The sequence below is a fragment of the Arctopsyche grandis genome, chromosome 2, assembly GCF_051622035.1.
Source record: "Arctopsyche grandis isolate Sample6627 chromosome 2, ASM5162203v2, whole genome shotgun sequence".
Taxonomy (NCBI): Eukaryota; Metazoa; Arthropoda; class Insecta; order Trichoptera; family Hydropsychidae; genus Arctopsyche; species Arctopsyche grandis.
This window is the reverse complement of record NC_135356.1, coordinates 1,017,438-1,036,397: the sequence shown is the minus strand read 5'-3', so window position 1 is coordinate 1,036,397 and position 18,960 is coordinate 1,017,438. Positions and strand designations below refer to the sequence as shown.

Genomic DNA, 18,960 nt, shown 5'->3' with positions numbered 1-18,960 from the left:
CCAAAACTTTTTAATAAAAAAATAATTTTCATACCATAATATCTACAAATAAATAAAACTTCATATCGTAGCTTAACAGTAAAAATTCAATGCATGAATGTTTATTTTCATTTTTATATACACATTTAATTAGCAACCTTTCTCGAAGAAAACCTCTAGATAATTAAATTGTTAAACTTGCCTATTTGGTTGAAATTTTTGGAAAATTGAGGTGTTTAAATAAATCAATGCAGGGATCACAAATACATCCACTTGTTCAAAAAGACAAAGTAAAAGCTTTCATTAAAAAGTTGAAGTTATGGAAATCAAATTTACAAAAGAATGATTTGGATATGTTTTCACTTTCCAAAGATTTCTGGGCCACAGCCAATATTGAAACAAGTAAAAATCTTTTTACTTACCACTTGGATGGTTTAGTGCTGCATTTTTCCAATTATTTCAAAGACCTTGATTTCTCAAAGTTTTTGTGTATACAGAATCCATTTAACTACAATGAAGAAGGCGAATTCGAACTGACAACTATCGAAAAAGAAAAATTGATAGAATTATCATGCGATAGCTCACTAAAACAAAAGTTTCAAAATGAAACCATAATTAAATTTTGGATGAATCTTAGTGGAGAGTATGAATCTTTGTATTGCAAAGCAATGCAAGTGTTTCTACCGAAAAGGAGTTACGAGTGGCACTCTCCATATTGCCCCCAAGATTTGATAAACTTTGTGCCAAAAAACAACAACATCATTCGCATTTAATTTTGATGTGATAGATGTAGTTTAATTAGTAATTTAATATAATAATAAATATACGTGTTCGTATAAATTTATGTTATAGCAAAACCTTTTTATTATTCTGTCTATTGTAGTGTTCAGTATTTTTTTTTAAATAAAGGTTTATTATTTAAAACGTGTATATATTATTATATATATTAAAAAATAAAAGGTAGGGAGGCGCGGAAAAAAATTTGCAGCTGCGACTAGCAGCTGCAAAATCAAACGATGAGTTCAAGGGGGCAAAAAATTGAAAAATAAAAAAAAAGGAAACTATTGAACCTATTGAGTTCTATAAGTGGCACTCTCCTCAATGTGACCCGTTTGTTCAATAAAGCGAGCATGTGCTACTAAGTAGGTTATCCGGGTATATAAATTTTCAAGTATTAACGTAAAAATTCAAAATCTTTTTCAGTCACATTAAAAATATTCAAATCCAAATAAACATAAAACAGCGATCCACTAGTTCGAGTTTATAGCTCGTAATTTTACCGATTTAAAATTCAGCACATTTCCAATTAACCATTTTAAACGAAAAAAAAAATAATGCAGCCAGAAAACTATTCCAATAAACATGTTTCAATAGAAAATACTCAATATAAAATAGTAATAACAGTGGGAAAAAATCCCAAGTGAAAATACGTACTTTTGACTTTTGATTTGAACTGGACGACTGCTTAGAGAGATTTGAAAGCTGAAAAGTACTACAAATGAAAGATAAAATACCCGACTATAGATTCCAATATTCATTTTGAACAGAAAATTGACAGATTTTGAGACAACGACCGATCTCCGATATATCTCCGAATCTCGAACCAATCAACATTTTTTATTACCAGATCTATAAAAAAAGTCATATCTCGTCTCTAAACGATTTTTCATGTCGAACAGTGTAATGAATAAGTATGCGATGCGTATAACCCTAAAGTATTTTGCCTTAGACATTGTTATCATTCTCATCATACCTGATTTCGTTAAAGGTAAGTACTTTAATTATTTCTTGTAATTCTCTTAAAAAAATCAGTTTTATTCTTGACCGAATTATAAGTATATTTAACATTATATTTTTTGGAAAACTACAAAGTTCCATAATAATAATGATAGCAATAAAGGGACACAAAATCACATATTTGCTTAATTTGCCGATAATATTGGTATTCCTCTGCTGAGATATACATATGTAATTGTTTTAAGAATATTGATATTGACCTGTATTTATTTGTTAATAATTTTAACTTCAGTAAACAAATAGCCTGATTAAAATATGTTATTAATTTTTATAACATACAATATTTCATTCTGTTTTACTGTCGATATTTCACATTACTTGTCGATTTCACATTACAATGTCGATATTTCAAATTATTTATGTAAAATGCATATATTTAGTTATTGAAAAATGTTTTGAATTTTGAATATTATAATATATTACCAAAGAAGGAAAAAACTACACTTTTCGCTATTAATTTCAACACACGAACCGTCATCAGTCATTTAAAGGTACATAAACTATCAAATGAAACGTTTCTGTATATAAAATAAATGAAAATTGATTGAGCATACTTATACTATTATATTTAGATAATGATCGATTAAATTATTTTTATTTTTTTTGGTATTTTTAGTGAAGCATGTCACAAAAGAAAACATGGAAAATTTGGGATAATTTCACACTGCTGCCAGTAGCGGGATCTTAATCAAAAACAAACTGCATAAAGCAAACTGCAACGTGTGCAAATCAGAAAAAACTGTTCTTAATTCAAGTATATCTTAAAACACATAATACATATATATCCAAATGAAAAACGAGACAGTGACACGTAAATTAATTCTATGGTTGAAAATCCCGTTAAAAATCGACGAATTTAATTTAACGATTTGACTCTTTGATTTTATCCATCGAAAAAGCCTAGAAGAAATTGTTGAAAAATTGGCCGCTGTAGATGGAATATCCATATGAGCTATAACTATGTAAATCCGAATTCATCAGGGAGTCGATAACATATCGAGGATATAAATTGCCCAAAAATGAAAGTGATGTCATGAAATTAGTGCAGAAACATTATGAAGTCGTAAAATCGGAAATTATTTCCGAATTGTTGGAAAAAATCTCAAATAATCAACGGTTTAATTTGACTATAGATCAGGCCTGGGCAAACTAATTTGGTGCGGCCCGCGAGCAAAATTAAAAAAAAGCTTAATTTTTCTGATCTAAAAAAATTTTGTTGATTTGTTAAATGGTTTATCGTTTCTGACATAAGATAGAATTCAAATTTGGGTCAAACTAGACGGCAAACTAGAATACAAACTTTAATAAGCAATTATCATACATACATATTAGAATCGATCACATGGTACTCGATAGCTCTCGACGAAAGTAATGACCGAAAAGATACAGCACAGTTATTAATTTTCATACGCGGATGAAACTCTAAATTTGAAATTATTGAAGAGCTTTTATCATTGGAATCACTTAAAAATCAAACAACAGGAGCTGATATTTTTGAAAAAGTTGTTAATTGCTTAAAAAAAATAACAACTGACAGAACACCAAGTTTGACGGTTAAAAATATTGGATAAAGAAAATCCTGGATAAATTTTCGAAAATTGTCCTGATTAAAATTTAATTATAATTCATTATATCATACATCAACAAGTATTGTGCCAAAATGTGTTAAAAGTTGAACATGTGACATCTTGTATTATTAAACTTGCCAATTTAATACGATCGAGTGGCTTGAAACACAGACAATTCATTGCTATCCTTCAAGTTATTGAATCTGAGTTCACAGATATTATTGATCATAATCATATTCGATGGCTTAGCCTAGGAAAAATACTTCGGCGATTATGGGATACAAAATAAGAAATCGTTCTATTTTTAGAAATGAAAAATAGTATCGACTTCCCCGAATTAACTGATAATGTGACTGGCTGTGTGATTTTGCATTTACTTTGGACATCGTGACACATTTAAATACTTTCATCACAGTGTTCCAAGAGGAAATTTTATATGTTCACGATATGGTGAAAAGTTTGAAAGCATTTAAATTAAAACTACGACTGTTTCTTCACCATTTTTTGATTAAACGGGTAGACCACCTTTCAACCGTGAAATTGCTGAAGGTAACAGAAAATAAATTTGAAGAATATGCTGAAATTATCGACGATTTAAGTGGCGAGACGGAGCTATAAATTAAGATTATATATTATATTTACAGTGCGATGATGATTTAAGGGAATTACACCGTCATGAAGAAATTTGCATATTGTACAACGCCCTTAATACGGAAAAATTCGACAAACTTAGAGATTTTGCTCAAAAAATGTTGGTGGTTTTTTGATCAACCTAAATATGTAAAAAAACATATTAATTAAAAATTCTTTACAATCAAGCATCACAGATGAAAATTTACAAGCATTTTTAAGAATTTCAACCACAAAACTTTCTCCTGAAATTAAAAAAACTGTTAAAAATCTGAAACAGTTTCATTCGTCAAATTAAATTGTTGTTTTGTATGAAATTTAAAAAAAAATTATGTTTTAATTTCTTTCACGATAATAAATAATGTATATCTAAAAATAGTATTTTACTTGCGGCCTGCCGCTCATTTTTAATTTCTAAAGTGGCCCTTCATCCGAAAAGCTTGCCCAGACCTGCTCTAGATGAATGGACCAGTATCAGAACAAAAAAAAAATATATATGGCCTAACTCTGAAAAGGGAGACAGATGTTGTCTCAAGGTTACACTAGCGTATAAATTAGGGGGCTGGGTTTCATTTTACCTGATATTCTCAAAGTTATAATTTTATTATATCTCAAAGTATTATGCATATTATGACGATTACAACTTTTACAATTTTTTGAATCGTTATACCTCAGAAACGGTGGCTCTTAGAAAAAAAAGTACTGATACATTTTTTATAGATAATTTTATAATCTACAATTTTTGTCAGATGTAATTTTATAATAAAACTTACCGTTTTGTTGAAAATCGCGAAAAACCCATATTTTTGACCTATGATTTTTTTCCAGGTATCAGAACGATGACGAGTTTTGACATGTCATTTATAATTACGTTTTGAACAATTTTACTCACATTCAGCTTGTTGTGAATTTATGTATCTTTGAATGTCTAAATTGACCGGTACTCGTGAAATCATCTCTGGAGTGTTTATTTACAAAAATACTACATCAACCGATCTTCCATTAAGGAGTTTTGCATTGATCAACGAGTCGTACGATTTGCAGACTAAGGAAAAACCTCCGGAGAAGTGGAGTGTGCAAAAATACTTTGAAACCCGAAAAAATGTTTTTGTATCAAATTTCAGTCAATCTGAGTGCAGATATGTGACTAGATCAGTGGTTCTCATGTGCAGCCACCAACGCTATATAGAGTAATATTTCACTATTTTATTTGTAAAATTATTTATAAATTTTTGACATGTATTACATACATAGTTCGAATTATAAACAACTACAAAAAAATAAATTTATGTACAATAATACAATATTGTAAATAAATCAATGCAAGCATATAGCATGTTCCAGATATAGATTGAAGACACTATAAATTTACGTTTTGAATTTGAATTCCGAAGTTGTTTTAATCAAACTACATAATATGCTAAAAATAACAAATAAAATTGTGAAATATTACTTTATGAAGCGTTGATGGCTGCACATGAGAACCACTGGTACATATGCATGTCAAACTAGCATGATCTCCTATTATTAATTTTATTACTATCATCAAAACGAAAACGAATAATAAAAGCCTTGTAAATAGATAATAATCGTTAGATTAATAACTATTATATACATACATGTATATATGTAGAATCAATTTATTGTAAGTATATTTTATGATAAATAAAAATCTATTAAAAATTCAAAGAAAATAACTTTTTGATACAACCATCAGTCATAATTATTATTGCATTATTTAAAAAAGTATGAGACCCTAGATAACTACCAATGAGGATTTCGAGTTTTGTAAAGGTGTGTTTAGACTCTCTAATATGTATATCTTGCAATAATATAAAATAAACAAATTCTAAGTCTATTAATTAATGTATTTCTCAAAAACTAGTTCGATCTTCATCGTTCTTAAAATGTCATGCTCAAATTCTAAATACCAAGCCACAATCTAAAATACTCAGCAGCTAGGGATTTCCGACGAGAAATTCTACTATAATTATAAATTCAGCAAATCCGGTGTAAACCAGTCTTGATAAACATTGACACGGATTACACGACCCATATTCAATGCATTTTTTTTCAATGCTACCTGGAAAAAAAATTTACTTGCATTGCAATTTTGCATTATGTCTAGGGTTGTCAGATTTCATGCAAGTCAAACCGGGACACCCCCCCCTCCCCCAAAAAATTAGATCTTTGACTTTTCTATAGATATATTTTCAATCGAACTGATAATATTTAGAATATCTATAATTGTTTTTTTTCCTTCTATTTTTAATATATGTAAATGAAAAGTGCTACAATTTCAATTAATAAACCAAAGATAGACTTAGATAGACAAAGATAGACTGAGAGGATTAGTGAAAAAATCTAATATGGTTTTTGTGCTTTTTCTTCAGCTTTTTATATTCAATATTAGATAAATAGCAGAAATCTTTTAGTTTTCTGTTCTGACGGTATCTACTCCGCGTCTGCATGTGATGAATCATTCTGAGTGTTAGACAATTATCGATTGAAGACAAATTGATTGATGCCTGGTGCACATTTTTTGTCTTCCTTCTACACGTAGTCTTCCAGAAAGTATAAGATAGAGACAAATAGTTCACTGCTGCAGTGTTTACCAGACTTTCTGGTCCAGACATCGACTTTTTGTTTATATTTTATGTTAATTCTGAGTTAAAAAACTTCTGTGGGAATTTAAAAAAGTAGTAAACCGGGACATTTGGGCGTCCCGAGAGGTTTGTTCGGGATACCGGGACACTGGACTTAAAACTGGTGACAATCCCGATTAATCGGGACGCCTGACAACCCTAATTATGTCCGATGTTTATATCATTAATTTTTATGTTCGTGACAATTGACGTGTATAATAAATGTATATAGCGCTTTAAAGCATAGGTTCCCAAACTTATTTTCCCCGTGGACCCCTAACCCAGTATTTTATCCTTCGTGGACCCTTCCTTTTATCCTTCGTGAAATTAGTAATAGTGTAATTTTTTTAAATACAAATATGAACACACTGTGATAGGTTTTGTTGTATAGTGGAAAATTGTAAAAAAAAATATGAATATTTTTTATTCTTATCGTTATTGATTTTTTTTTTAATGAAAATGAACAAATCAAAACACAATAAAATTCTTACATAAAATAATAAATTCTGTTAATGAGAGGGATGAACCTGATGCTCCTATATCAATTGGTCAATAGTTGGGTTCAAATTCGTAAGGTACAGTCGTAAATCTCCACGTTCAGTGATTTGCAACCGATTTCTTTTTTTCGTAAGAAAATTGGTAACTGCACTAAAACCTCTTTCCACGAGGTACGAAGTAGGAAATGCTATCAAAAACTTACTTGCGATAGCCCACAATACAGGATAAGCAACAAGGATATCTTTCTGCAGCCAGAAATGCTGGTAACCCTCTCTAAACTGTACCTGTAAGTTCTTTGTTTGTGCTTAATCCAATCAATTCTTCTTGTACTGTGTATTAAAACCCGCATTATTTTTATTAAATTTGATTCCATTGATTCCGGTCCGTGGATACCCATTTACATCTCGGGGACCCCCATTTTTTACTAACCTCTTATACGTTTCACATGGTTTTCGTGTAAGTGGTAATTTATTTTTCTTCCTGTCAGGGACCCCCTGGCAGTCCTCACGAACCCCCGGGAGTGCGTACGGATCACTTTGGGAACCTCTGCTTTAAAGTAATAAAAATTTAACCGTAAGCAGAACTTGGTGGTGATCTATGGTTTGTTTGGATTAGCTATAATTTTTATACCTGCTTTCTATTGGATTTCTAAATATGTAATTCTAGTTGGAAATGTTGTTGGCTTTCAACAGATCGTCAGCACTCAAAGGGTTAAAGATCGTTATCGAGCTGTTCTCGAGTGTCAAATTCAAGTTATGTACATATTTATTGGAGCGCTAACGTGGTAAATTTAAAAATGCACTCCAAAATCCATACCGGAAAAGAAAGAAACGGTATCGATTGCCCGAATTTCAATCATCGACTGTATGTACAATTGACAGTCGAAGACTTAATTGCGATAATGTTTAATAATTATATAAAAAATATTTCTATATTTTACTAGCCTCTTCTTAGTTCGGAAATGATTTTGTCGTGTGACGAAGTTTGGATTCTTATTATGATTGTAAATAATTCATTCGTGGAGCATGTCCGCCATTTCTGTTTGTTTTGGGTACATATTGATTCGCATCTGCGCAGATGATCCAGCTGTAGATTTGGAATAGGGTTGCCAATAATTCCGGATTGAACCATGTCGTACTGTCACTGTCATAGGTCAAGCCTGTTTAAATTTTTTTTACTGAAACGTATGTTCTGTGATGTGGGGAAAATATATATTCTATATTCCAGCTTTCATATTTAAATTCAGCATGTGTATGTATGTACATATATTGATAATACCATACTCGTTATGCAAGTGCCGAAGAAATCTCTTCTGCACTATCTCGATGAATAAACTTAGTTAGTTACTAGGTGGAAAGTCAAAATTATAAACTGAAATGAAGTGTTACGGGGACGAGTAGGAGATGGTATATGTAATTTATAAAAAAAAATAATGTTTATATTTTATTTTCCAAAAGAAGCATTTTGTGTAGACGAGATCTATGCAGACATGTTTTGAGATGCGTGATACAAGTCTCGAACACAAAATTACTAGTTACAAGTTACCAGTTTAATTCGGCAGTTTAATCACAAGTGGGGTTCAATATGGCTGACATGAGTAGATATACAACAAGGATATTAATTTCAACCAATGACAGAATTTTGGTAAAACAACTGGCATTCATGCGTAAGTTTAATATTTGATATATTTGTCCTTTGGGGATATCACGAAATGGTTTAATAGAAACACACAATTAGTCATACAGATTAACCCTTTGAGTGCTGACGACTTTTCTGTTGAAAGCCCGCCACGCTTAAAATTTCGCCAACATTTCCAACTAGAATTATTTAGAAATCCAATAGAAAGCAGGTATAAAAAGTGTAGCTTATCCAAACAAACACTAGATATCTGCCGCTGAGGATTTCGAGTTTTGTAAATGTGTGTTTAAACTCTTTAATATATCTTGAAACAATATAAAATAAACAAAAGAAGTCTATTAATGAATGTGTTTTTCCAAAACTAGTTACATCTTCTTCATTGTTGCTAAAATTTAATGCTCACAATCTAAATGCCAAGCCACAATCTAAAATACTCGGCAGTTGGGGTTTCAATCGAAAAATTCTGTGTGGTTATAAATTCAGAAGTTCCGGTGTAAACCAGTCTTTATAAACATTGACACGGATTACACCAGCCATTTTCAATGAATTTATTTTTCGATGCTACCAGGAAAGGCTTAGTGGGCAGTATTCTTGTTTATTTTTTACAAACTTAAAAATAAACAAGAATATTTACATTGGTAAAACGCCAATCGGCGTTGGTCAGAATTCAAAGGGTTAAGAGGAATAATGATATTCGAGGGTAACACAGTTCGTGAGAAAAACGCAGCTATAGCGATAAAGATAACACTGAGCAACAAAAAAATCACGTTTTTGAGTTACCGGAGTGGAGACTAACCAATCTTTACTAAATTTGAATAGCACGGAAAAAAAATCCGTAAAAAGTATTTTAAAGCAACAAAATATCACTATCAATAGGAAAAACATCTGACTATTGATTCCAATACTCACTTTGAGCACAGCAATACTAGATTTTGAGTTAAAGACAGCAAAGGCCAAAAAACTGTAAAAATCGCGCATTTTTTAAACGCTCATATATCGTAAATGATCACCAACCAACAAAAATCATTATCATATTCGAATTCAGTGGGTCAAAGTTAGTAAAGATTGGTTAGTCTCCGCTCTGGTAATTTTTTTGTTGCTCAGTGTAATAAAAACAATATTTTAAGTTTTGGATATTTGACATATGTATCCTGTGAAGGTATCGAGAAATGGTTGAATGGATATGCAGATAAAGAGGGATAATAATATTTGAGATTACAAATATGTAGTGGGACAATTCAAATAACAGTCTTGAGACAATTAAGGCATTGAAAGTTTCGTAAATAATAAGATATCAAAATTAAGAGAAAAATATCAATTAAACGGGCGTTTAAATAATTAAGATTAGATAATACGTGAGAAAAAAGAGTTATATATTATAAATACATAGTACATAGGTTTGTAAGATATTTACCACATAACAGAAGTGACAACCCTATCGTGAGCGGTTACTTGCTGCAAGCAACCGTTTCGATCGATATTGTAGGGCAGCGTTTCCCAACCTGTGGTACGCGTACCAATTGGTGGTACGCGGTTGATGGTTGGTGGTACGCGAAATAAAACAGTAATGGCGGATATGCAGGAATGAATGATTTACAATCATAAAAATAGAAATATTTTTTATATCAAATATATAATTTCGAAAGAGACTTTGTAAGTTTGTGTCTTTTTTTGGGAACTTCGAAAACAAAATAAATATTTTCTATTAGATTAGCCATGTTTAAGCTGTTGATATTGCAAATATTGAGCGAAGCCGAGTAAAACAACTAGTAATTAATAAACATTATCTTAATTAGTCAACGTCGACGTCAATATATACAGTCGATGATCGAAAATCTGGCAATTTATACGTTTTCCCCAGATCCGGCATGGATTTTGAAGTGCATTTTTAAATTTACCGCGTTCACGCTTCTATAAATAAATAACTTGAATTCGCAAATAGCTTTTTTTCCACAAAATTTCTTACCAAAACAGATCTTCATATGCTACATATCCTGTCTTCACATTCCTTACCATTATGTACTACCAAGTGGTACGCGAGTCAAAAAAGGTTGGGAAACGCTGTTGCAGGGTATACATATCAGGGGTCACCGGAGCCTGAGGGGGCCGTGTATTGTTCAAAGGTTGTAAATGCGCTTAGTTCGAGGTGACACTTTGCCGAGGTGACATCTTACTACCGACCGCTTCCTGAGATGTCCTGAAAATGGCTTCCTGGGAGACGATGGAACTCACCAGTGATGGTCAACACACTAAGGTATTTATCCTTACCATTGCAAAAAAATATATTGTCGCCATTTTGGTTATGCATTTTGTTTCCATAGTTTTTGCGATTACTTTTAAGATTGTAAAGCGGTGTCTACGCTCGACGAATTCACAATAACGGGCGCTGTATAATATTGTATGTCTGTACATCGGTTTCAATTTGATTCGGCCATTTTTTATTGCGCAGTTTGCACTTTCTTTGTTTGCGATTTTTACAGGTATTCCTCGACTTTTATTTTTGGATTCAGTGTGACAGCATGCTATACACCTATTCACATACACTACGCAAGCGCATTTGTTCGCGACAACTCTCAGTAACAGACCTATACTAACCGTGACCTTCATGTGACACCGGCCATTAAATCGATTACTTGCCTGTAGGGGAGAAAAGTCTATGTTGACATGCGCATCTGAGCTCATGGCAACAAGGGGCGGTGAGAGGGGAGGGGGGGGGGGGAAAGCCGGGGTTGCTTCAATCGATACAGTGTCTGGGTAAATTTTCAGGACCACCCCATGGCGCAGGTCAGATCCAGACGAGCCTTCAGCGAGAGAACATCTTGCTGGCAAGTCTCCTGCTTTGTGGAAGACAATGGAGCTCAACAGTGATGGGGCCGCACACATACAGGTATTTTCGACTGCAACTGCGAAATCAAAAATATTTTTTCCTGTCGCCATTTTGGTTGTGCGTTTTGTTAACGTCATTTCTGCGTTTCTTTTTGATTGTATCATATTACGCATTCACAATAGCGGGCGTTCTACAATATTCGGTGGCATTTTGTTTCGGCTTTTGGGTGCGTTATGTGGTAAATTCCTATTTTTTACTTTATCTATGTTTTTAGTTGTATTGTTTTAAATTGGGAATTTTGGGTTTCTTTTGCAATTTTGTTCATTGCAAGCAACCGCAATTGTATGTAGTTGTAGCTGTACTTTTTTTCCTTTGTGTTATTGGCTGCCTTATTTTGAGGGTTCGAATAAGCATATGTATATACATACATGTGTATGTACGTTTACACCAGTGGTGGGCCGCAGAAATCTGAAGCCATTTAAACGGGACATTTTGAACATTTTTTTATGAAATTTTATTTTTCATATCGTCAAAAATCATCTAAAAAAATTTTTAACAAAAATTACACCACAATGAACATGGTTCAGGGTCGATATCAGAAAAAAGGTAACAGTACTTTGCTTTAAAAATCGCTCATATTTTCCACGTTTTTTCAATTATTTTTTTTAATGAAGGCAAGTAAATGGTGCGACCGCTCGCCCTTCATTCATAGCATGTATGAACAATTTAAGGGTACGAATTTAAGTGTGTAGACACCAGTGGGGCGCGGCGGAAATTTCTGTTCTTGTCACACGGACTTGTCATGCGAACATAATAAAAGAGTCCCCTTGCATTATATATGTATAATATATATGTACTTCTGGGCGTCATAAAATGATTCAATCAGTATATTTTGATTTCTTTCGATGTAGAGAACAAAATGATGGCCGCTTATAATAAATATAAAAAGATGGAGGGCATAATTCTTAAATTGAAAAAAAGAGAACATTTCCATTTAGATACTATTTGGTAAGCGTATAATATTGGTAAAAGCCATTATTAAGCATGAAGTATTACCGCCATTTTGAATCGGTTGGCTGAGCGCGCCATTTGGTGCATCATTTGATTGTCTTTTTTGAGATTCAACCAACTGTGAATTTGTCCTGGGAGAAAAAGAAGGGGGGGGGGGGGTGGCAATTTTTTAAAATTTAAAATCTTGAATCTTTCGGAGTCAATAAACAAATAAAAATTGTTATGTAAACTATATTCAATTCACCAAATTTTCTTCAATACAATTTTTGCTTGGGGAAAATATTGTATTTCGCAACTATGTACTACGCACATAACCGTTTGCGTTTTCGAGAAACATATACATACATATTTATGTATACATATCTGCAGTTGCACTGACCGGGAAGATTTTATTTCATAAACGTGACACAATCAATATAACGAAAGTTTAAAAATCTTTGAATGCACAATTTGATTTTACCACTGAGCATGGTAAACATTGGTCCCATCCCAACACGTAACATTCTGTTGACAACTTTGCAATTAATAATTTATTTTTGTTTTACCATCGATGATATGTTATCTGTATGCAGTGGTGTCACCCCAATTTTGGAACAACGGGTTTCAAATTTTTTTTTTTATGTAATAGTGACATGAATGAAATTTCTTTTATATATTACCTCAATTTATGATATTTCAAATGATTATTTGTATAAATGCACTAGCTGCTAAATTTGAATTCAATAGTGTTAGTTGATATTTTTACGTTGCTAGTTTAAATTTTTGACACTCTTCAAGTAAGGGCGAAATCATACAGCGGTGAATGTGGGACTTGGGGTTTATTTTTAGATAGTTCAAAACATATAGAAAAAATATCGCGTTTGTGGTATAGTCCTTTGAAAACGATACATTCGACCGTTCGTCGTTGAAATTGTATGGTAGTATTTATCCTTGCTTGATAGTGATCTATAAAAAAACGACCCTTCGGACCGTTTTCGGTAAAATTCGGTCCGAGGGTCGTTCGTCAACGGTGTAAATCTACATATATTTTTTTATCAAACTTCTCTTTGACTGTTACTAGGAAGGATAGTTCCGAGTGCAGACTGCAGACACATTATACAGTTAGTTTTTCTTGTGCATAACGGAAAAAAAGATATTTTCTCTTTAACTGCTACGTACTAAACTGCGACATTTTTATATATATATATATATATATATATATATATATATATATATATATATATATATATATATATATATATATATATATATATATATATATATATATATATATATATATATAAAGTATTTATCAGTATTTTCGGAAGAATATTTAAGTTCTTGAAAACATTGGCTCAGCTTCTCTTGATTTTTATACCATCTTAAATACAATACTTAGAGTGACGTGTAGAAGGAAGTGTAGAAAGGAAGAAAGTGTAAGAGGTGTAGAAAGAAAGACAAAAGGTGCAGAAGAAATGAGGAAAAGTGAGGAGCATGTCGAGAGCGCGGCGCGCACACGAACTTAACAAGAAATGTGTATAGCACTGTTGGGAGTGCAGTACAGACCAAGCTTCTAGCTGCCCTCGCGCCCCCCCCCTTCGCCCACTTGAGCAATTCCATCAATAACCGTACTGCACAAAATCATAAACGATGCCTCACTTTCTGATATTAGTACCGCGATATATGATCATTATTGGATGTATCGGTGTGCGGGCGAGCTTAATACACGCTTAAATATTATTGATATTTTCATATAATATACATACATTTATGTATATAATAATATAATTTTTTTCTCAATTTCCTTGGGGGTGCTGCAGTACCGCAGTGCGTATGGACGAGCCGCCACTGATTATAAGTAACTTTTTAGGGAATTCTTGAGATTCAAATATTCCAACAAAATGAGTTTCTCGAATTTCGAGATTTAAATATTTACATATTCCGAATAAATGATATTCTGGAATCTTGAGAATCAAATAAAGTCGAGAAATTAGAAGCTCTAGTCTCAATTCGTCAATATATTATATGTATATATGTATAATATGTATGACAGTTTGGCTTGCCTATATATTTCATAAAATTCTCGGATTTTTTCGGAATTTTTTTATAATTAAAGTACAGATAATCACAAATTACAAATATTAGTTGCGAGCGTGTCGCGATTTGAATGGGAGTTTCAGGAAAAAGTGGCAACTTTGAATTCTTATTCGCTGTGAAGAAACCAAAATTAATTTCTAGCCTTAGCCTTAAATACGAAGGAGCGCGCACCGGTGGGCTTATGATAAACAATCTAATTTCACTGCAATAGTTGACTATTGGGCGATCATTTTAAATTTATTAATCGCCGAATTTGTTTGCGTCTGATTTTGAGCCTACTCTGGTTCATATGACTTTGTTTAACTATCAATACAAGTAATATTTTCCGGCTCTTGTAATAGTTTCCGAAAGCAACTCTCACTGTTTTTTTTCTTGCATTTTTTAGAACTTTGGAGTGGATGAGCGCTGCAACCGAGTCCTGCAAATGAGCCTCGACCTTGCACTCAGTTGAATAAAGTAAGTTCTACATTCAGCATAAAATTAAAATGAACTTTAAGGGGTTATTCTAGTCTAGAGGCATGAATTGTAGGTATTTTATTTATAAATGTTTGAAGAGTACATAAAAAAAAATTCAAAATTCAAAAAGTTACAGGCTGATGAAGTGGCGCGTCAAAAGGGCGCGTCAAAAGGGCGCGTCAAAAAAATGGCGCGCCCTGGTTTACACGATTCCAACCCTCATAGTTATCTGATATAAAAAAAAATTAATTCTTAATCCAAACAAATGCTACAATCGAAATAATTTTTTTTCGCAAAATAATGGCTGTTTGAAATGAAAAGACCATTTTTTACCAGTTTTTTTGACTTTTCTGAATTTTTTAAAAATAGTAAAAATTTAAATTTAGTTATGGTTCTAGTTCGTGCGATAGAGTAATGTATAGAGAAGGCTCACACCAAATTTCAAGTAAAACTTGAGATACCATGTCAACCGTCTCGAAAAAAGAACTTTCGAGAAAAACGCGTTTAAAGTTTCGGGTAAGGTTACGCGCCGGTTAGATGCCACGTCACTGAAGCAGCGATATCTCCGAAAATAATTTGGATTTTAAAAATCCGCTTAAACATGTTCTTAAAGGTTTAAGCTCTGAAAATATGAAAGAAAAAAAAATCGATTTTTTCAAATTTCTAAACTAGAATACCCCCTTAAAAAACTAAGACTGACTATAAATATATGTATTACATGTATACTTGTTTTTTTTTTATATACAGTATCCGAGTCAATCAATAACAGTAAATATTTTTTTAAATATGGAAAGCAGCTTGTCGTGTTTAGAAGAATTAAGACTCTTCGCATCTTCAAAAAAGCAGATCAAATGTTGCATAATACAAAACGAGCGCATTTAAAAGGTAGTCAAGATTTCTCGTCATTTCTTTAATCGTGATTTTTCGAATGCCTCATTGTTATCGGATGATTTCTACATGTGTGCGAGTCGATTCAATTTTGTCAACCAGAAATTTAGCTAAAATGTCTCATAACACTACATATGTGTGTACCGGTTCGGTGATTACTGGTCACAAAGTCACTAAAATCTCTAAAACGGAACATCTGGCAGCCGAAAAGTCCATCATACTAACGATAACTATCATACTAACGAGAACTTGAGTGCCAAATATTGTGTATTCGCGATTTTAATGGCAAAAATTGTCTTTGTGACCACCGCAATGTGACTAATAATCCAATTACCATGTGTTGATCGTACATGAATGGACAGTTTCTGTTGCAGAAACTTCAACGAATGATTTCTTTCCATTACTCATTATTACAATGAATGAATATATGTACATATGTGTGTATGCTGTAACATTGTAAAAAAGCGTAGTTTTAACTAATATTCGATGACAGTCAAGAAGTATCATGTGTTAAAACATGTGTGTATATACTTATGTAGTTTCAAATTATGAAAGTCACCAAGTTGTCTTAGATGTGTACATACATATTTTCGATGTCAGTATGTATCTATGTAAATCTACCAAATATTAAGGATAGAAAAAAATGCCTTTGTGCATCCATATATTCTATACCCATACATATATAATCAATAACGAGTTCTTCATCAGTAAATCATGCTATGTAAAGTTAAATGACAATAGTTTAGTGTATACATAAATAGTAAGGTCACAGAAAACCTGAATGTATGTAAGAATTGCATAATATATTTTACTTTCATCTATGTAAATATGTACATATGTATCTACATACTTATTATGTATAATAAAGAAAAAAGTTTCAATCACAAATTCGATCTTGGTGCTCTCAAACTCTTCTTTGTCTTTGGAGCTGCAGCTTCGGATACAGAATACAATCTCGATTTACATAGAATCACTTCGTTCTTCGAAAAGATTGCGTTAATTTTTAAACATTGGTGGTTAATTGTGAGTAAACTTTCAAATTCTTAAAGACACTGTCTGTCATTGTATGAAATTAATCAAAATATGTATAATCAAATGTCCGGTTTACACTCAATTCTCAATCGGTTAATGTATATAGTATTTTTTCTTAATCGTATAAAACAATACTGCGAGTAATATCGGCATCCGGCGTTATCATGACTTATCGTTATCACCATCGAATGCACATACTAAGGTGATGTCACGATATCATAATTGCTCTCGATATTGGAGGTGTCTAGACTTAAAGTTGACGTAGTCATATTCTGCTCTCGAAACATTCTAGTCGTTCTCACTGTATTATAATGTGATGTGCGATTTACTATTTATTTAATGCATCTTTCGTTTTGATGCTAGTAATAATATTAATATTGTGTTCCATCCAAAAATTGTTCCTTATCATTATTTTCATTTTCACAAATATATTCAACTAATTTTTTTACTGATGTAGTTAAAAATGTCTTATTGTCATTTGATTGTACACCATTTATGTAATTAAATTTCGACTTTTTGATGATAGAAAAGTCCAAATCGATACATAGATAGACAAGTCCAATCAAGTAAACGAAGCGTTGTAGTTGAATTATACGTATGCAACTACAAAAATAATCTGACGAAAACAAACGTCATCGTCGAACGTTCAAATCGGACAATTATCGACATAACAATGAATCTCTTCTGCTAAAAGTAGATTCTGTAGCCCTATTGTTGTGATATTTACTACAAGGGCAATCAGCCAATCCTTAAAGGTCACTTTCTTTTTCTCTTTTGATACGATTGGATATGCAATGTCCTTAAAAATGGAGCAAAGTGTAACGGGTTTACGTGCACTCGTGTCTCTGTCTCCTCGCTTGTTGAAATATGCGTACAAGCTTGATCAAATCGTGATCTGTGAAATTCCATAGATTCCAAATATTTCAAAGTGATCCATTATTGAAACAAGCCAGAGAAACGTTAGCTGTTTACATTTCTTCGAGTTTTTCATTACAAGATGAATCAAAATGGAATAAATCGTCCACAAAACGGACAATTTTCAATCTTTAAACTTGAAACGTACTCTCGTTCTCAGTTTAATGGATACGTGTCATCCTCATTCGTGTAAAACAATACTGCGAGTCGTTTCGACATCACCTGTTTTCATGACTTATAAACATCCGATGCAGGTGATATCACGACATACCAATTACTCTGGATACTGGAGTTTTCCAGAGTTTTGAAGTCGACGTTGTCTTGTTCTCCTCTTGAAACTTTCTAGTCGTACTCATTTAATTATAATGTGATATGCGATTTACTATTAATTTAGTGCGTCTTTCGTTTTGATGCTAGTAATAACTGTTTCAACGAAACCGAGTTGTCTTTTCGGTCGCGTTGCTCCCCCGCAACTCCATTGTCCTCTGGGTTGTCGAACGATATCTTAGGATATTTAATGACATGGTATGATCGTCCTCAAATATAATGGGCCAAAAAATTATAAATAAATATATACATACATATGTATGTATGTCTGTAAGTTTCACTAAAGTGGAATATTAGTGCAGCTGGGTGCAAACTCTATAGTAGCAAGTTACCCAATTCATTGTGTTCATAGTTATCACATGAGTATTATTTACGTTTCCAATAGATTCAAGACATATTTGAATCTAGTCGATGGAAGCTTCGATCTATATAGCCTCCATAACGAAGGAGCTGTCTGGGCTTCAAGCTTACTTGGGACAGTATTTGTACACCATTTTTGTAATTAAATTTCGACTTTTCGAAGATAGATAAGTCCAAATCGATACATAGGTAGACAAGTCCAATCAAGTAAACGAAGCGTTGTAGTTGAATTATACGTATGCAACTACAAAAATAATCTGACGAAAACAAACGTCATCGTCGAACGTTCAAATCGGACAATTATCGACATAAC

General features: G+C 32.5%; 1 long non-coding RNA gene across 1 annotated transcript; it reads left to right on the top strand.

The window, feature by feature from the left end:
* Positions 1–10,893: 10,893 nt before the first annotated feature.
* LOC143922922 (uncharacterized) lies at positions 10,894–15,750 on the top strand. Its single transcript, XR_013261669.1, has 3 exons — positions 10,894–11,009; positions 11,522–11,642; positions 15,055–15,750. It is a non-coding gene; the product is annotated as an uncharacterized LOC143922922 (long non-coding RNA).
* Positions 15,751–18,960: the final 3,210 nt, after the last annotated feature.